The following is a 21,738-nucleotide window of genomic DNA, read 5'->3' on the forward strand; positions in this document are numbered from 1 at the left end:
ACGAAAAGTGATATAAATATCCTGTTAAATGTATGTCGGGCTTTATTTACGTGCTATTGTTAATCTTTAGTTTCTGTGTGTTAGACATGATTGCGAACAAGTTGAGTCTAATACGTAAAATTATGGGAACTTTCATTTAAATGCGCATTTTATGACCAGGTACATATGTACGATTTGAGTGGCAACATAATTTTGAATCAAGCATACTAAGACTATCAGAGGTCCATCAACGCTACCTTGAAATACATTCAATGTCAATTTTTTCTCTCTCGAACATTCGCTGCCCGGTATAGCGTAATGGATTCCCAGAAAACGTGTACATTCCTACCTGCACAGTTCGGCGCGAGCGAACAGTGGGACTACGGAATGAAAATTTAAGCGAGTCTAAAAAGAGGAAGGAGGCGCCGGCTGCTGCTGCTGTTGCAGCAGAAATCTCCGGCATGCGGACGGTGCTGTTTCGTCGCAGCTGCGAGACGCGAGTGCCGGTGTTGATTGTTTGCGCTCCTCTCCACGTCTTCCGCTAATGTAATGAGGCGCTCCACTGGAAGCCGGTCCCGTTCAAAGACAACACCGCTGCGCAACAAATTCTCCTTTTGGACGGATGAGGGCTGGCGACTAAACAACTTGAAGGGACGGCAGGCCTGCCTGCACTCTGCAAAGAGGCGGCAGCCGGCACCGACGCCGAACCGGAAGGCGGAGCAGTAAAGAACGTCGCAGCTACAAAGCACTGGCCACGGGGTACCGACATTCAGATCTTTCTTTTACTCGAGAGAGTCCTGTATAAATAGTCACTTTTATTATGTTAATTACACTAAGTACAACACTTTTAAAAACGTCATTATGACAAATCCTTTCAACAGCCCTCGTCTCCGCGCGATTATTGATGTTTACTTCTCGGCGTTGTTATTACGCAGTACTAACAAGATCGACATTACTTATTTAGATCTACTTTGGTGGTATCAAATTTCACTCACTCTTCATGTTTTGTCCAATGATAGCAACTGTAGTGTCCTGCGGTCGGCAGGGAAGAACTAACGATCAAATTTGAACACACTTTGTTGAACTAAAACGCCTTCTTGGCGTGCACTAATTTCCAAACGCAAGAACAGCAAGAAACCCAACAATTTCTGTGGTGACAAAAACCAGATAAGAGTATAAGACAATGGGAGAAAATAGTAACCAAAACACTATACCACACAATTACAAGTGGCGTTACACCCAACAAGATACAACTTTTTAATGAAGGCTAGGGCGAGTGTCTACTAGGCTAGAGCCGGTGTAGGTATTGGCCAGAGCTGACCGAGCTGTAGGAACATACTGCTGGTCTGACTGCTGGCGAGCTCTTGAAGGAAGGTCGGCAGCCCCCCTAGCTTGTCTGTTGTGCGGGCCCTCTAACTGATAAGGGGCAACTACGACAGCAACTACACTCCTGGAAATTGAAATAAGAACACCGTGAATTCATTGTCCCAGGAAGGGGAAACTTTATTGACACATTCCTGGGGTCAGATACATCACATGATCACACTGACAGAACCACAGGCACATAGACACAGGCAACAGAGCATGCACAATGTCGGCACTAGTACAGTGTATATCCACCTTTCGCAGCAATGCAGGCTGCTATTCTCCCATGGAGACGATCGTAGAGATGCTGGATGTAGTCCTGTGGAACGGCTTGCGTTGCCATTTCCACCTGGCGCCTCAGTTGGACCAGCGTTCGTGCTGGACGTGCAGACCGCGTGAGACGACGCTTCATCCAGTCCCAAACATGCTCAATGGGGGACAGATCCGGAGATCTTGCTGGCCAGGGTAGTTGACTTACACCTTCTAGAGCACGTTGGGTGGCACGGGATACATGCGGACGTGCATTGTCCTGTTGGAACAGCAAGTTCCCTTGCCGGTCTAGGAATGGTAGAACGATGGGTTCGATGACGGTTTGGATGTACCGTGCACTATTCAGTGTCCCCTCGACGATCACCAGTGGTGTACGGCCAGTGTAGGAGATCGCTCCCCACACCATGATGCCGGGTGTTGGCCCTGTGTGCCTCGGTCGTATGCAGTCCTGATTGTGGCGCTCACCTGCACGGCGCCAAACACGCATACGACCATCATTGGCACCAAGGCAGAAGCGACTCTCATCGCTGAAGACGACACGTCTCCATTCGTCCCTCCATTCACGCCTGTCGCGACACCACTGGAGGCGGGCTGCACGATGTTGGGGCGTGAGCGGAAGACGGCCTAACGGTGTGCGGGACCGTAGCCCAGCTTCATGGAGACGGTTGCGAATGGTCCTCGCCGATACCCCAGGAGCAACAGTGTCCCTAATTTGCTGGGAAGTGGCGGTGCGGTCCCCTACGGCACTGCGTAGGATCCTACGGTCTTGGCGTGCATCTGTGCGTCGCTGCGGTCCGGTCCCAGGTCGACGGGCACGTGCATCTTCCGCCGACCACTGGCGACAACATCGATGTACTGTGGAGACCTCACGCCCCACGTGTTGAGCAATTCGGCGGTACGTCCATCCGGCCTCCCGCATGCCCACTATACGCCCTCGCTCAAAGTCCGTCAACTGCACATACGGTTCACGTCGACGCTGTCGCGGCATGCTACCAGTGTTAAAGACTGCGATGGAGCTCCGTATGCCACGGCAAACTGGCTGACACTGACGGCGGCGGTGCACAAATGCTGCGCAGCTAGCGCCATTCGAGGGCCAACACCGCGGTTCCTGGTGTGTCCGCTGTGCCGTGCGTGTGATCATTGCTTGTACAGCCCTCTCGCAGTGTCCGGAGCAAGTATGGTGGGTCAGACACACCGGTGTCAATGTGTTCTTTTTTCCATTTCCAGGAGTGTATGTCTATAGCTTTTAGAAGGAATGCTAAGAAAGATAGGAAGATATTTTCTCTTTGCAAGAGTGAAAGAATACAAATTGCAGAGTATCTAAGTAGTCAGCAGCAAATATTCAGTGTTGAGGACAAGTATGTGGAGCACAAACCGAAAAAAAATCAAAAGCATCACTCAGTGTTTTGAGCGAGGTCTTAAAGGGTGGGAAAGCCGTGTTAGAAAACTGTTGCGTAAACAAAAAGACCTTCATCTCAGATTCAACAGAAGTCAAAACCTAGCTGACAGACAAAGCTGAATGAAGCGAAAATGAGCAATGAGAGAAGTGTTGAATGACTTTCAAAGTAAAACCTTGTCAACCGGTCTGAATAAAAAACCCTAAGAGGTTTTGACCTTACCTGAAATCAGTAAGCTGATCAAACTATTCATTCACTCAGAGACCACACTGGCACCGGAACAGTAGACAACAAAGAGAAAGCTGAAATACTGAACGTGGTCTTCCGAAAATGTTCCACCGTGGAATATCATAATACAGCGCCCCTTTTCAGTCATCATACGAACTTCGGAATGGCTGATTTTGGGATAACCGAACACGGAACAGAAAAATAACGTCAATCGCTTAGCAGTGGAAAAATATTAGGACTGGATGAGATACCTGTAAAAATTCTACAAAGATTATGCGAAAGAACTTGCTCCCCTTCTAGCAGCAGTTTATCGTACATCGCTGGAGCAATGAAGGGTACCTAACGACTAGAAAAAAGTGCAGGTCATTCTCGTTTTCACGAAGGCCTGCAAGACAGATGCACTTAATTGTAGCCCTACATTGTTGAAATAAATCTGTTGCAGAATTATGGAACGTGTTTTATGCTCAAGAAATGTGACCTTCTTTGAGAAGAAAATCTCTTCAATAAAAAGCAATATGGAGTCTGCAAACAGAGGTCCTACGAAACTCAGCTCTTTCCGTTCCTCCATGAGATCCGAAGGGCTGTGGACAACGGCGCTCAGCTTGGCTCTAGTAAGGCATCTGACACCGTCCTGCACTGACATTTAGTGAGAAAAGTACGAGATTGTCGAGTATCGGACCTGATTTACGACTGGATTCAAGACTCGTTTGCAGATAGAACGTAACACGTCGCTCTTTAGGGAAGAAAATTGACAGATGTAAAGGTAATTCCGAAGTACCCCAAGGATGTGTGGAAGGACCGTTACGGTTTACAACAGGGGTGCACAACTCGAAAGTATTCTGGAGTCAAACAAAAACTAGACACTAAAGCGAGGGACAAAGTAAACTTCTTGAACAATTGTGTTGAATATAATCTTTAAAATTAATAAAAATTAATCATTATTCCAATTATTAATTATTATTTTAATATATATTTTCATTGGATTGCTGACGTGTTGTATAGACTGTTGTGTATATTGTTGATAACAGAAACTATATCTGGCATAATATATTCGTATCCCAGAACTTTGGTGCATAACAGCTTCTGCTTATTGTTTTTCCGGCATATTCTTCCAGTAATGATAGTGCACCAGTCTTCTTTCCATACGTAGGAGTAGCTCCATCGGCGCAAATGGCCACAATATTGTCGAAGAAGCAGCTTAGCAGCACAGTCGCTGTAGTGTAGTGGTTATGATATTAGACTGGTGCATAGAGGGTCGTGAGTTAAAAAATCACCTGAACTGTAAAATTCTATATTCGGTTCGAGTACATTCTAGAAGTATCCACAAATGTCAAGAATCATTGTACTGGAATGTTCTGTAACTGTGTATGTATACCGTATGTGTTCTGGCCGGAGGCACTTCGCTCCGCGCTCTTGTATGTGCAAGTGCTGAATAAACTTTCATTAAGTGAAGTTACTGTTCATGACAATATTTTCAGAAGTCAACCCAGTTTCTTCGTGAGACATTGTGTTACTTATACATTGATAGTTGATACATCCGATATTACCGATAGTATTTTTAAAAGCCATCGTTATATCGATGAACTATCGACTGTTTTGTGCAAGTAATTCAAGTGAAAACTAACTTTCTAAGAATTTTTATTGTTTAAAATAAAACAATATAAGACATGCAAATTTTGTTTTATAAAAAGTAAGGTATTTGATTCTTGTCCTTTCTGTGTTTAAAATACGAGATTACAAGATACGCAAATTTTGTTTTACAAAAAGTAAGGCATTTAAATCTGTCTCCTTTAGTTTGTTGCGTTTTTCATTAATTATATCTGCTGCCTTGGGGAAAACGGTCTCTGCTGGAACTGAAGTCGCTGGAGAACAAAAATATTAAGTGGCCATTAAACGCAACATACTATTAGATTTTGCCCACTATTTTAACACTCAAGCAAGCTTTTCTATTAAAGGTTTTTCAAAAAAAATGACGTAGGTCAACTAGGGAATCGCTGGCTGGTGTAACGACATCGACATTACGCTATTGCTGATTGGGCAGAAAAAGTAGATCATACGATTTCAAATTGGTAGAAGTATCAGTAGACGAATTAGCACTGCTCATGGATGCTTTCGTTTCAGGTTTTATTCATGGTGTTGATAGCAGCATACTCTTTCTGAAGTAAGTGTGCAGCGTTGTCTGCCTCTTGAAATGTCCTCAAACCAACTTTTTGAAACCTGGCACGAGCATATTAACAGTCCACGTGTTAAATGGTCTCAGTCTTTCTTTGACCGATTTAACCAGGGAATCCAGAACACTTCGTGCTTCATTAGATATTAAAGTGCTTTCCAAACCTGACAACTTTGTAGAAATACCTCGTAAAAGAGGTATAATTAAGGAAGCAGTGACTTGTGACTCCCCTGAGATTTTTGTTGATGCTACTTCAAAACATTCGAGAAGACCTATCATCTTTTGTGTAGGCAAGTAATTTCCTGCTGTGAGGGAAGGCAGTGCTTTTGAACTTTCATTGACCGCAATCGCAGTTCGTACTTCCAAAATTGTTTTGAGCATATTGTATGAGCTGTTCCAACGAGTCAGCACCTTTTGTATCAGTTGAAGCTCTTTTTTGTTTGCTCTTTCTTGAACATTGCGCTGCCTGTCACTGTCTACTGTAGAGTTATGAAAGAAAGTCACAATAGCCTTTGTTTTCAGTAAAATTTTGGAAAATATTTCTTCTTTGAAACAACCTTATACCGTTACGTTGATACAGTGGGCAAAACGGGTGAATGTCCATCCCTAAGATTTCGTAAGTCTTTTCATAGCTGCAGCGTTGTCTGTAGCCACTATCACGAATACTATATTCTAGTAAGATTTGATTGATGACCTAAAAAAATTAATGTTAAAATAAACTGGCAATATGTCCGAAATTTTGTATAAAATTTTCAAAAACATTCTTTTTTTCAACGTTTTTATCTGAAAAATTGCTTTCATATACATAAAAAAAATTCTCATAACTATCGGGCCAATATTACCTGTCGATGTTAAGTTGAGCTCCAGCGTCTTAGAAGTACTGGGAAAGCAGGAAGAGGAAGAAGAAGAAGGTCACCACGAGGAATAGGGACGCGGGAGGGGAAATGTTTACTGGCATACCATATCTTAGGTGTGCATGCTTGCTGATGAACTGCAGCAGATATGGTATGAACTGCGACACGGGAATAACGAGATGTAGTGGAACCGCACTGAAGAGACCAGTGGTGGCTTCGTCGCTCATTGTGTTATTTCTCAGCTGAGTTGACACTCAATACAAAACAATAGGGCCACCACACTACTGTAGTGCTACAGCTGCTATATCGCTGAGGTCACCAGCACTCGTATCTTAATGCAGTAGACATAAATTTTAAAGCGTATAGAAGCTTTCTTGGGAAACGCACAGCACAACAGTAATGAAGGGCAAGGACAGGTGTGCGAGGCACAGCAGGGCTGGCACCTTCACCCATTATACCGATGTATTCCTGTAATATACCCGGCTTGGTCAAGGTTTGCTCTTGAAAGATCCTGATCTAGCGTTTCGCTAACACAATGGTAGTACATCCGTATAAATCTCACACCAAAGCAAGTTGTTTACATACACGCAATACGGTAACATAGTAATTGCAATGTCACGACCAACTGATTTTGCTACGCTGTGTTAATCTTGGTTCAGACGGTGTCGGGGTTTCGTGTTCGTTTGTCACTTGTTACACTGTTATCGTACACACACTCAGTAGTAAACTTTGGGCGGTCTGCTATAAGCCACGGAAATAACAGTGTTTTGAGAAAGCACATTATAGAGACATCCATGTTCAAATGGGTTGCTTATTTGTAGGAATGAATAAGAAAATAAATTAAGCCTGTTATAACGCAGTTATTGAATTATTCATTATAGTTGGGCGTGTGTGTGAATAGAATACAATTGACACAACGGCTTCAGATTTCTGCGGACAGGGGTTGTGAGAGGAGGGCGGGGGGGGGGGGGGGGTTGAAGGAAAAAAAATAAAAAACCTCTGCAAGCTATACAGGCTTGACTTATAGCGGAACGTACCGATCACAAGAATGAACCGAAAATCAGCATGACATTGACATGGTAAAGAAGGAAACGTTTTAAAAAATGTTGCTTACATGTGCCATGCATTCTGCGTTGTGATGACCCGCAATTTTTGTCACTTTTAATTTGGCTGAAACATAGTTCTCTTACAGTGATCATCATGCAGTTTTTAAAGAAATCACCTTCCGTGAAAGATTTTCTAGCAGCAGCAATTTCTTTAGAACTAGATTTATTCTGATAATAGTCGTCTAAAAAAATCTTAGAATTATATATATAAGAAAATGGAACTGATCATTCTTCAATGATTCTCCCGCGGGCCCAGAACGAGGAGCGTAACGGACCGCATGTGGCGTATGTTGTCCACCCATGGTTTACAGCATGTGTAAATGATCTAATAGAAAGCGTCGGATGCTCTTTAAGGCTGTTCAAGGGTAATGATGTTTTGTCTATAACAAAGTAGCAACACCGGAAGACAGTATCGATTTGCAGAATGACCTGCAGAGGATTGATGAATGGTGCAGGCTCTGGCAGTTGACGCTGAATGTAACTAAATGTAACATATTGTGCATACATAGGAAAAGAAAGCCACTACTGCACAACTACACTGTTTATGAGAAGCTGCTCGGAACAGTATCTACCGTAAAATATCTAAGAGTAACCGTCCACAGCGACCTTAAGTGGAATGGCCTCATAAAACAAACAGTAGGAAAAACAGATGCAAGGAGATTCATAGCAATAATTTTAAGGAAATGTAACTCATCAACGAAGGAAGTGGGTCATAAGTTGCTTGTTCGACCGATTCATGAATATTGTTGATCAATGTGGGAGCCTTACCAGGTAGGACCGGTAGAAGAGAGAGAGAGAAGATCCAAAGAAGAGCGACGCTTTTGGTCACGGATCGTTTAGTAGGCGCGAGAGTGTTACCGAGATGTTCACCAAACGTCAGTGGCAGACTTTACAAGAGAGGTGTTGTGCATCACGTAGAGGTTTAATTTCGAGAGAGCACTTTCCAGAAAGAGTCGGACAACATATTCCTTCGCCCCAGCTCCCCCCCCCCCCCCCCCCTGCCACCACATACGTATCGCGTAGTGGTAGAAAAATCACCCTGCGCCACGTACCATTGGGAGCATAATGTAGATGTAAATGTAGATGTCCTTGCGTGTGGACTGTCAGTATCTTATTTGATGGTACATTCGTGTTACATATGGTTTAGACCCTATTTATATTAATTACTATTTACAATTTTAATTTATTTTATATGTTTGAGACTCAAACAACGTCTGGATATATTTCATCTCGTATTACATTAATACACTGCGCCAGGCCTTTTCAGCTAAGAAGTGTTTCAAACACATTGATACGTCAGTTAAAATTATTCATGCAAATTAACTCTTGCAATAAAGAAAAAAGCAAAATTGGTCAAATGGCTGTAAGCACTATGGGACTGAACATCTGAGGTCATCAGTCCCCTAGACTTAGAACTACGTAAACCTAACTAACCTGAGGACATCACACACATCCATGCCCGAGGCAGGATTCAAACCTGCGACCGCAGCAGCAGCGCAGCTCCGGACCGAAGCGCCTAGAACCGCTAGGCCACAGCGGCCGGCGAGGAAAAGAGCAGATAGCCGTTGTTAACAACACTATTTATTAACACGAATAGCGCCGTTACTGGTGTAAGAAAATAGCATTGTTAACAGTGGCTGGTTGCTGTTTTCTTCTTTGCATGAATCGTCTTGTGGTTTATACATAGCCACGGTCTTAAAATAATAGGTTTGGTGAAGTTCATATTGTGGGATACAATTTTAGTTCATAATATCATTTCCTCAACAAATCACTTTTTGTTTTTGCTGTATTTGTTAGTAACATATACATAGTTTGAGTAAGTAACCATTTATCCTCAAGTGATCAAAATATATGTTTTTACATGTGCTGTCCATAAGGTCTTGCTAATATTTATCCTATTCGGGGAAAATTGGCAGCAGATTTTGGGTTAGTGAAGTGTATAGCTATCAGATAGCGATGAGCGACAGAGTTGCAACCGTACATGATTCAACAATATATTCAATGATCAATTTCAGTTCATTCATACACAAATTTCACAGTTCAGTAACACAGACTAATTAACAAATTTCTTCTTAGTGTGTTAAATTATGCACTATATGTATTCCTGACACACATAATACAAAGAGTATCTCCACATAACACCATAGATATGTACACCATCTGTAAAAAAGTTTCCTAGAATGATTTTACTCCTGCCGTACAAGAGACGTCAGCCCAGTAACTATGGCGGCAATTTGAGCTAACAACTATAAACAACAGACGTGCATTCGACCAGTTAGCTGTGAGCATGCAATGTGACGTTCGGCTATAGTACGTCAACTTTGTTGTATCGCAAACCGCAGCGGGGCAACACTTTGATACAAGTCGTCAAGACGTTCTCCAGAACGTGTTCAACAAGCTAAAAGTGTGAGCAAAGTTTGTCCCGCACACCTTGACTCTCGAGGATAAACGGCGCATGATCGCCTGCTGCAGCTTGAGTGAAATGCAAAAATGCGAACAATTACTTTCTGAAAAAAATCTTCACGTGTGACGAGGTTTGGTATTATCAATAGAAACCTATCACAAAGCAGAAATTCACGTGAAGAGTCAACGATCTGACGTCATAACCGACATGCGAGCGCGAGTTCAACATCCCAAAGATGGCTTTTTCTGATAGATCTCTATAAACGAACCACAATCTTAATTTTTCTCTTATTTTTATGAATCCCGTCTCGGACGTTATCGGACTGACTCGGTAGATTTTACACTAACTTTCTTTCTTGTATTTATGTATTTAACTCGTTTATCCTATATAGTTTGCGAGCGTCCCAGATACTGGTATTTTCTACGTTTCTCATCCTTCGATTTACTCCTTTCTCTACCCATATTACAAAACAGGAAGTAAAAATCAAACTTTATGAAATTTGTAGCGAAGTTCAAATCCAAGAGATTTGGTTGGAGTAAAATGTAGTAATATACGTTTCATATTACGGTCCATATTCATTTTATACTGATGCGCCAAAGAAACTGGTATAGGCATGCGTATTCAAATACAGAGATATGTAAATAGGCAGAATACGGCGCCTATATAAGACAACAAAAGTCTGGTGCAATTGTTAGATCGGTTACTGCTGCTACAACGGCAGGTTATCAAGATTTAAGTGAGTCTGAACATGGTGTTATAGTCGGCGAACGAGAGATGGGACACAGTATCTCCGAAGAGATCTCCACATCCTCGTACTCTGACGGATTTGTGGACAGCCCTGCAGGATTCATGGTGTTAGTTCCCAGCTGCACTACTTCAGAGATTAGTCGAGTCCATGCCACGTCGTGTTGCAGCACTTCTGTGTGCTGGCGGGGGCCCTACACGATATTAGGCAGGTGTATCAATTTCTTTGGTTCTTCAGGGTATCTCTTCTTTGAGTATTCTCACTGGTTTGATGCTGCCCGCCACGATTTCTCAACTTGTGCGAATCACTCCACCACGCTGTGGCACCTATATCCAACGTCCTCATTTACTTATTTGTATTGTAGCCGCTGTCTTTCTCCCACTAACTTTGCCTTCTAAGGTTCTCTCTACTACTGTGCAAGCCACTTTCAGATGATTCAATTGCTGAACAAAGGAAACTTGAGTGTCATATCAAATAGGACTTTAATTTACCTCCAGCATGTAGGCATAAAGCCAGTGGTAGGTATAAAACACCGTCAGAAATTGCATTAGACGCTTTCTCCGAAAATTATTTTGAGCAATTAGTTCAGGAGCACAATCGAAATGTAAATGGTTGTGAGAACATGCTTGACCTCTTAGCAATAAATAATAGGGAGCATCGTGATGGATACAAGGATTAATGGAACACAAGGTCGTGGTAGCGAGACTGACCACCGCAACGTTCAAATCCACCAAAAATAAACGCAAAATATATTTAAGAAAGCAGAGAAAAGTTCGATTGATGCTGTTCTAAGAGACACTCACTACTCCTTATAAACTATGTAATTGTAGACCAGTTATGGCTTGAATTCAAAGACATAATGTCGGTGGCAGTTGAGAAATACACTCCTGGAAATTGAAATAAGAACACCGTGAATTCATTGTCCCAGGAAGGGGAAACTTTATTGACACATTCCTGGGGTCAGATACATCACATGATCACACTTACAGAACCACAGGCACATAGACACAGGCAACAGAGCATGCACAATGTCGGCACTAGTACAGTGTATATCCACCTTTCGCAGCAATGCAGGCTGCTATTCTCCCATGGAGACGATCGTAGAGATGCTGGATGTAGTCCTGTGGAACGGCTTGCCATGCCATTTCCACCTGGCGCCTCAGTTGGACCAGCGTTCGTGCTGGACGTGCAGACCGCGTGAGACGACGCTTCATCCAGTCCCAAACATGCTCAATGGGGGACAGATCCGGAGATCTTGCTGGCCAGGGTAGTTGACTTACACCTTCTAGAGCACGTTGGGTGGCACGGGATACATGCGGACGTGCATTGTCCTGTTGGAACAGCAAGTTCCCTTGCCGGTCTAGGAATGGCAGAACGATGGGTTCGATGACGGTTTGGATGTACCATGCACTATTCAGTGTCCCCTCGACGATCACCAGTGGTGAACGGCCAGTGTAGGAGATCGCTCCCCACACCATGATGCCGGGTGTTGGCCCTGTGTGCCTCGGTCGTATGCAGTCCTGATTGTGGCGCTCACCTGCACGGCGCCAAACACGCATACGACCATCATTGGCACCAAGGCAGAAGCGACTCTCATCGCTGAAGACGACACGTCTCCATTCGTCCCTCCATTCACGCCTGTCGCGACACCACTGGAGGCGGGCTGCACGATGTTGGGGCGTGAGCGGAAGACGGCCTAACGGTGTACGGGACCGTCGCCCAGCTTCTTGGAGACGGTTGCGAATGGTCCTCGCCGATACCCCAGGAGCAACAGTGTCCCTAATTTGCTGGGAAGTGGCGGTGTGGTCCCCTACGGCACTGCGTAGGACCCTACGGTCTTGGCGTGCATCCGTGCGTCGCTGCGGTCCGGTCCCAGGTCGACGGGCACGTGCACCTTCCGCCGACCACTGGCGACAACATCGATGTACTGTGGAGACCTTACGCCCCACGTGTTGAGCAATTCGGCGGTACGTCCACCCGGCCTCCCGCATGCCCACTATACGCCCTCGCTCAAAGTCCGTCAACTGCACATACGGTTCACGTCGACGCTGTCGCGGCATGCTACCAGTGTTAAAGACTGCGATGGAGCTCCGTATGCCACGGCAAACTGGCTGACACTGACGGCGGCGGTGCACAAATGCTGCGCAGCTAGCGCCATTCGAGGGCCAACACCGCGGTTCCTGGTGTGTCCGCTGTGCCGTGCGTGTGATCATTGCTTGTACAGCCCTCTCGCAGTGTCCGGAGCAAGTATGGTGGGTCTGACACACCGGTGTCAATGTGTTCTTTTTTCCATTTCCAGGAGTGTATATACAATATAAATTAATAAGAGATGGCCTGATCCCCCATCATGCACAAAACATATCTGAATACTGTTGCAGAAGCAACGAAAAAGCATGCCAAATTTAAAAGAACGCAAAATCCCCAAGACTGGTAAAGTTTTACAGACGCTCCATATTTAGCACGATCTTCAATGCGAGATGCTTTTAATAGTTTCCACAACGAAACTCTTTCTCGAAATCTGGCAGAAAATCCAAAGATATTTTGGTTGTATGTAAAGTACACCAGCAGCAAGACGCAACTGTATCTTCAGAGCTCGATAGCAATGGTAATGTTACTGATGATAGCGACACTAAAGCAGAGTTACTAAACATGGTCTCGCGCAGAACTCTAACCAAGAACAGTTCCCAACACGAGTGACTTAGAAGTAGGTATCCTCTGTGCTGTTGTTGTTGTTGTTGTTGTGGTCTTCAGTCCTGGGACTGGTTTGATGCAGCTCTCCATGCTACTCTATCCTGTGCAAGCTACTTCATCTCCCAGTACGTACTGCAGCCTACATCCTTCTGAATCTGCTTAGTGTATTCATCTCTTGGTCTCCCTCTACGATTTTTACCCTCCACGCTGCCCTCCAATACTAAATTGGTGATCCCTTGATGCCTCAGAACATGTCATACCAACCGATCCCTTCTTCTAGTCAAGTTGTGCCACAAACTGCTCTTCTCCCCAATTCTATTCAATATCTCCTCATCAGTTATGTGACCTATCCATCTAATCTTCAGCATTCTTCTGTAGCACCAAAGGTCGAAAGCTTCTATTCTCTTCTTGTCCGAACTATTTATCGTCCATGTTTCAATTCCCTACATGGCTACACTCCATACAAATACTCTCAGAAACGGCTTCCTGACACTTAAATCAATGCTCGATGTTAACAAATTTCTCTTCTTCAGAAACGATTTCCTTGTCATTGCCAGTCTACATTTTATATCCTCTCTACTTCGACCACCATCAGTTGTTTTGCTCCCCAAATAGCAAAACTCCTTTACTACTGTAAGTGTCTCATTCCCTAATCTAATTCCCTCAGCATCACCCGAGTTAACTCGACTACATTCCATTATCCTCGTTTTGCTTTTGTTGATGTTCATCTCAAATCCTCCTTTCAAGACACTGTCCATCCCATTCAACTGCTCTTCCAAGTACTTTGCTGCCTCTGACAGAATTACAATTTCATCGGCGAACCTTAACGTTTTTATTTCTTCTTCTCATTTTCCTTTTGTTTCCTTCATTGCTAGCTCAATATACAGATTGAATAACATCGGGGAGAGGCTACAACCCTGTCACACTCCCTTCCCAAACACTGCTTCCTGTTCATGTCCTTCGACTCTTATAACTACCATTTGGTTTCTGTACAAATTGTAAATAGCCTTTCGCTCCCTGTATTTCATGCCTGACATTTTCAGAATTTCAAAGAGAGTATTCCAGTCAGCATTGTCGAAAGCTTTCTCTAAGTCTACAAATTCCAGAAACGTAGGTTTCCCTTTTCTTAATCTAGATTCTAAGATAGGTCGTAGGGTCAGTATTGCCTCACGTGTTCCAATATTTCTACTGAATCCAAACTGATCTTCCCCGAGGTCGGCTTCTACCAGCTTTTCCATTCGTCTGTAAAGAATTCGCGTTAGTATTTTGCAGCTGTGACTTATTAAACTGATAGTTCGGTAATTTTCACATCCGTCAACACCTGATTTCTTTGGTATTGGAATTATTATATTCTTCTTGAAGTCTGAGGGTATTTCGCCTGTCTCATACATCTTGATCACCAGATGGTAGAGTTTTGTCACGACTGGCTCTCCCAAGGCTGTCAGTAGTCCTAATGGCATGTTGTCTACTCCCGGGGCCTTGTTTCGACTTAGGTGTTTCAGTGCTCTGTCAAACTCTTCATGCAGTATCGTATCTCCCATTTCATCTTCATCTACATCCTCTTCCATTTTCATAATATTGTCCTCAAGTACATCGCCCTTGTATAGACCCTCTATATACTCCTTCCACCTTCCTGCTTTCCCTTCTTTGCTTAGAACTGGGTTTCCATCTGAGCTCTTGATACAAGTGGTTCTCTTTTCTCCAAAGGTCTCTTTAATTTTCCTGTAGGCAGTATCTATTTTACCCCTAGTGAGATAAGCCTCTACATCCTTACATTTGTCCTCTAGCCATGCCTGCTTAGCCATTTTGCACTTCCTGTCGATCTCATTTTTGAGACGTTTGTATTTCTTTTTGCCTGCTTCATTTACTGCATTTTTATATTTTCTCCTTTAATCAATTAAATTCAATATTTCTTCTGTCACCCAAGGATTTCTAATAGCCCTCGTCTTTTTACCTATTTGATCTTCTGCTGCCTTCACTACTTCATCCCACAAAGCTACCCATTCTTCTTCTACTGTATTTCTTTCCCCCATTCTTGTGAACTGTTCCCTTACGCTCTCCCTGAAACTCTGTACAACCTCTGGTTTAGTCAGTTTATCCAGGTCCCATTTCCTTAAATTCCCACCTTTTTGCAGTTTCTTCAGTTTTAATCTACAGTTCATAAACCAATAGATTGTGGTCAGAGTCCACCCTGGAAATGTCTTACAATTTAAAACCTGGTTCCTAACTCTCTGTCTTATTATTATATAATCTATCTGAAACCTGCCAAGATCTCCAGGCTTCTTTCATGCATACAACCTTCTTTTATGATTCTTGAACCAAGTGTTAGCTATGATTAAGTTATGCTCTGTGCAAAATTGTACCAGGCGGCTTCCTCTTTCATTTCTTGCCCTCAATCCATATTCACCTACTACGTTTCCTTCTCTTCCTTTTCGTACTATCGAATTCCAGTCACCCATTACTATTAATTTTTCGTCTTCCTTCACTATCTGAATAATTTCTTTTATTTGATCATACATTTCTTCAATTTCTTTGTCATCTGCAGAGCTAGTTGGCATATAAACTTGTACTACTGTAGTATGCGTGGGCTTCGTGTATATCTTGGCCACAATTATGCATTCACTATGCTGTTTGTAGTAGCTTACCCGCACACCTATTTTTCATTCATTATTAAACGGTCTCGTGCATTACCCCTATTTGATTTTGTATTTATAACTGCGCTAATTCCCACTGTATCTAACTTCAACCTATCCATTTACCTTCTTAAATTTTCTAACCTACCAGCGCGATTAAGGGATCTGACATTCCACGCTCCGATCCGTAGAACGCCAGTTTTATTTCTCCTGATAACGACGTCCTCTTGAGTATTCCCCGGTCGGACTATTTTACCCCCGGAATATTTTACCCAAGAGGACGCCATCATCATTTAACCATACAGTAAAGCTGCATGCCCTCGGGAAAAATTACGGCTGTAGTTTCCCCTTGCTTTCAGCCGTTCGTAGTACCAGCACAGCAAGGCCGTTTTGGTTAGTGTTACAAGGCCAGATCGGTCAATCATCCAGACTGTTGCCCCTGCAACTACTGAAAAGGCTGCTGCCCCTCTACAGGAACCACACGTTTGTCTCGCCTCTCAACAGTTAGCCCTCCGTTGTGGTGGCATCTACGTACTGTGGCACGCAAGCCTCCCCACGAACGGCAAGGTCTATGGTCCATGGGAGGGGGGATTCTCTGTGTAGCGATGCAAATTAAATAAATTAATGAACGCAAGTGTTTCAGTCCAGACAGGGTACTAGTTAGGTTACTTTCAGACTATGCTGATACAGTGGTCCCATGCTTAAGAGTATATACAACCGCTCACTCGATGAAACATCAATACCTTAAGATTGGAAGTTCACAGGTCACATCAGTAGTCAAGAAATGAAAAAGATGTAATCCGCTTAATTACAGGCACATGTTACTAACGTCGATTTGCCGTAGGATTTTGGAACACATAATGAGTTATAGCATTATGAATACAACTGGCTCTTTATTTGCACTAAGTGATGAGTCAGGGGATCGCAAATTTAGACTATATTTCTCGGTCTCCGAAAGGCTTTTGACACCGTTCCTTACGAGCGAGTACTAGTCCAATTACGTGCCCTTGGAGCATCTTTTCATTTGTGTGACTGGATTTATGACTCCCTGTCTGAAAGGCTACAGTGCACAGCAATCGACGGAATATTATCGAGTGAAACAGAAGGTATACCTGGCGTTCCCGACGGAAGCGTTATACTCTTTTTACCATTCCTAAACCACGTAATAAACGATTTAGTAGACAAACTGAGCCTTCTTATTTTGTTTGCAAATGATACTGTTCTTTACCATGTAGTGAAGTCATCGTAAGATGAAAACCAATAATTGCAAAATGACTTAGACACGATATGTCTACGGTGTGAAAAGTGGCAATTGTCTCTCAATAAGGAAAAGTGTGAGATCATCCACATGAGCGCTTAAAAAGATCCATTATATTTAGGTTAGACGTTAAATCACACATATGTAAAGTCTGTCAATTCAATTAAATACTTAGAATTACAATCACAAGCAACTTAAATTCGAATGATTACATTGTTAATTTCGTGGGGAAGGCAAATGAAAGATTGCATTGTATTGGTGCAGCAGGTCTGCTAAAGAGACTACCTACACTAAGCTTGTTCGTCCTCAGCTAGAATACTGCTGTGCCATATGGGATCCGTACCAGATATGATTGATGGAGGACATCGAAAAAGTTCAAAGAAGGGCAGATGGTTTTTTGTCATGGATTTGGCAAATCAGCTGGTGTGAAAGTGATAAAAAGAAAGTCGTTTGTGGCGAGATCTTTCCACGAAATTTCAATCACCACCTTTCTCCTCTGAATGCCAATATACTTAATTGTTGAAAATCCACATAGGGAGAAATAATCGTAGTAATAAATAAGAGTAATCAGATCTTGGGTGTGTTACGTGACCATTTTTTCGGAACGTATTTGGTATCATGATGCAAAAGCCCATTCAATTATAACAATTAATTGACACCGGGAAATGTGATATGTAACAGTACTAGCGATTGTCAGTAGCTGCCTGATGTAATTTACTTTTCATTTGCTCTTTCATTCGAATCTGCATGCTTTATGTAAATGACAGGAAGTTGAAAGCTGATTGGGATGAGGTGGTAGTTCTGTGGAATTACGTAGGCCACCACCATAGAAACAGTTCTCGGAACGGAGTGCAGGGAGGAATGCATATCGTTGGCTTCAGCCTCCACCTACAATTTGCTATGGTGAGATCAAGCCGCAACTGCGAGCTGATGCATAGGGACATTAAAGCCATTTAATAGACTGTCATAACTTCAAGTTCCATTTTGAAGACTTACATTTAGATTCAACAAGTCTCCTTTCAACTCCAAACACATGTTTAACACATTCCCTTCTGCAGCACTAGCTGTCTTTTCTACTAACATTACGGCAAGTACGATACAACTTCAAGTTTGTAATTGTTTCACTGACACAATTATTAAAATCTTTCACAGACTCTTTTATCAGACGTGCAGAGGTTTTACTAGAATAATATTATCATTGCTAATGAAACCTTTTCTTTCACAGATTAAAACGAATTAATTGTGATTCTTGTTTCAGTTGACAGTCATTTAATTCCTAATTCCTTACTTCGGATGGTGTTTGATTAACGTATCAGATACGGAGCCTATTTCGACACCTCCAACTTTGAGTCACACTAGTGTAAGTTAGAGTAAAGACAAATTTAAGTGTTCGTATTTCTCACGCGCTGTTCGAGAGTGGAATGGTAAATAAATAGTCCAAAGGTGGTTCGAAGAGCCCCCTGCCAGGAACTTAAGTGTGAATTGCAGAGCAGTCTTGTAGATGTAAATGTCTTAATTCGTGTCCTATGACTGCTGCTAGTTTATGTTTTCCCATATTACGTTCCCCACCTGTACCACGAAGCACCTCCTTGTTTTTCATCTTTTCACTTAATTTGCAGCAACCTTCTGCCAAATCCACCACATGTCAGTCATTTAGATCATCTTCTTTACCTCTTTCCTTTCAATCTAGGGTTCACTTTCATACAATGTTGTGTTCCAACGTTCATTCCCAGAAACTTCTTCCTGAAATTAAGCCGGCCGCTGTGACCGAGCGGTTCTAGGCGCTTCAGTCCGGAACCGCGCTGCTGCTACGGTCGCAGGTTCGAATCCTGCCTCGGGCATGGATGTGTGTGATGTCCTTAGGTTAGTTAGGTTAAGTAGTTCTAAGTTTTATGGAACTGACGACCTCAAGATGTTAAGTCCCATAGTGCTCAGAGCCATTTGAACCATTTGAACCTGAAATTAACGCCTATGTTTGATACTAATGGGCTCTTTTGCGAAGAATGCTGTATTTACTGCTGCTAGTTTGCTTCGTTTGTCATGCATTATTCTGCTTCCAATTTAGCAACATTCGTCATTCTTTACTTAATCTACAACGTGGCCTTCAATTTTTGTTTATCTCTAAAATCGTCTCTGTTGCTTCTCATTCCCTTCAACAGATCTTGTAATTTTTTTTCATTTTGCTATGGATAGCATTTCCTTAGCTGTGTTTCACCCGATTTTCGCTATGCTTGTATCTATTTCCCAAGAATTTCAAACATCTTTCCTTACTTTACGTTACCAGACGCTTTTTCCAGATCGACAAATCCTGTGACTGTGTCTTCATTTTTCGTTACTCTTGCTTCCATAATCCAATACAATTCAGAATTATCCCTTTGGTGCCCTTACCTATCCTAAAGCTGACTGATCGCCATCCAGCGGATCCCTACATTTCTTCTCCATTCTTCCACACTATTTTTGTCAGCAATTTGAAATTAGCTATATTAGGAGTTCTGTGAATGATTTTCTTCCGAAAGTCCGATAATTTGCATTCAATGTCGAAGATTCTATACACCAATCAGAATTCTGCTTTTGCTGCCAAATCCGCCAATGATTTCAGTATCCTTCAGTGACACTACGTATCCAATTAATCTTTTTTTCCGATTTTCCACTGTCTTTGACACTCTTCCACACAATCTTATATTTTAGATGTACGTACTCTGAAATTTCTCTCTCAAATTAAGACCTGCGTTTGATACTTGTACACTTCTTTTGGATAGGAATGTTCTCTTTGCCTGTGTTACTTACTTCGTAAGTCCTACTGGCTTCCTTCATTATGGCTCCAAATTTTGATACAAAGTTAGTCGTTAATCTCCTTTTTACTGCTCTTTAATACTTACGTCTATTTTGGGTTGTTCTCAGTACTGTTCATTGAATTCAACATGTTCAAAAATGTAGCTTCACTTTCGTAGAAGATAGCAACATCATTGGGGTATCTTATCGTTGACCTCCTTTTAGCCTGAATTTTAATATCTCTTCAGAGACTTTCTTTTATGTCCTTCGTTACTTCTTAGATATATGAGTATACGTTGAACAGTAACGGAAACTAAATGCCTTTCTGTCTTGCACCCATTTTTAAGACTAGCAATTCTCTCCTGGTCTTCCATTGTTGCTGTTCCCTATTCTTTCTTGTACATTCTGCATAATATCCGTCCTTCCATTTTCCATATAGTTGCTTTTCTGAGAACTTCAAACATCTTGCACTATTTTACGTTATCGAACGCGTATTCTGGCTTGTCAGATCATATGAAAGTGTTTTGCCTGCATTATTAAGTGCAACTTGACAACTCTTTTTGGTGCATTTACCTTTCTTAAACCCAAACTGAAAGCTTCTAACAGGTGATCAATCGTCTTATCCATACTTCTGTACTTTATTCTCACTAGCAACTTGGATGCTAATCTGATAAGCTGGTTTGTAAATGGGTCTCGTATTTATCTACCTTTGATATCTTCAGGAATGTGTGGATCATATTCTGTCGAAAGGGGTGTGTGAAGACTCATAGATTCTACACACGATTTGTCCTAATCATTCGACTGCCACTTCTTCCAGAGATGTTAGAAAGTTTGAAGAAAGTTTATCTATGCTTCCTGGATTGTTGGATCGCAACTCCTTCAAACTCTGACAGATACTGAATCCCATATGTGCTTCAAATCATTACCCCTTTAGTTTTCTATCAGCCAGCAGACAGTTCCTTCCCCTCAATTTATTCTTTCAAATTTTCCGCTCTTTCATAGGCGTACAACAGAGAAATATCACTCACTCTCTTAATGTTGACACTTTCGCTTTTCATTACTCCGAAATTAATTTTTTCTTTCCTAAATCCTCCAGTGTTCATCTACTTTCCGTTTTCTTCATATTTTTCCTTCAACCATTTCGTTTCAGCTTCCGCAAATTTCCTTTTGATTTCATTGCTAAGTGACTTATGTTGCTACACTATTTTGCTTAACATTGTTGTATTTACTTCTTTAGTTCTTCTACTGAAGTATTTCTCCTGTTACCCATGATTTAGTCGTGGTTACCTTCGTAGATATGTATGTGGAACTTCTTCGTGTACCCTTTTCAGATATATCCATTCCTCCTCCTGAACTACCTACTGTGGTTTTGAGTATCTGAGTACCACAGCTTCAAAGAACTAGGAACACATTTCATAATTCCTGAGTGTTTCAGTATGACGCTTTCAGCTTCGTTAATTCCTCCAAACTTTTTTCTTAAAGATCAGTTTACTCTTCATCGTTACTAAATTCTGAACTGAGTCTGTATCTGCATCTGCGTACTCTTGACAGTAAAATATCTGGTTTGGGATTCTATATCCCACCATGATGTAATCCAGCTAGTATTTTTATATGTCCCGATTAATCCTTTGTTCAAGTGCACCTCCTGGTATTGTGATTTTCGAATAATGTATTGCTGACTTTGCCCTATCATGTATGTTATTTTAATTCCCTGACAGCTTCATGAAGACAGATCGGCTACAGGTTCTGAGGTACGTACCAGTTTGTTTTGTAAACGCTGTAGTTCCTTCAAGTGGGTGTTTAGCAAGTTGTTCTAAATCTCACGCGTACAATCTATCAGAAACCGTAGTGTTGTGTGGCGTACCC

Source organism: Schistocerca nitens, chromosome 7 (genome assembly GCF_023898315.1).
Source record: "Schistocerca nitens isolate TAMUIC-IGC-003100 chromosome 7, iqSchNite1.1, whole genome shotgun sequence".
In the NCBI taxonomy this organism is placed as follows: domain Eukaryota; kingdom Metazoa; phylum Arthropoda; class Insecta; order Orthoptera; family Acrididae; genus Schistocerca; species Schistocerca nitens.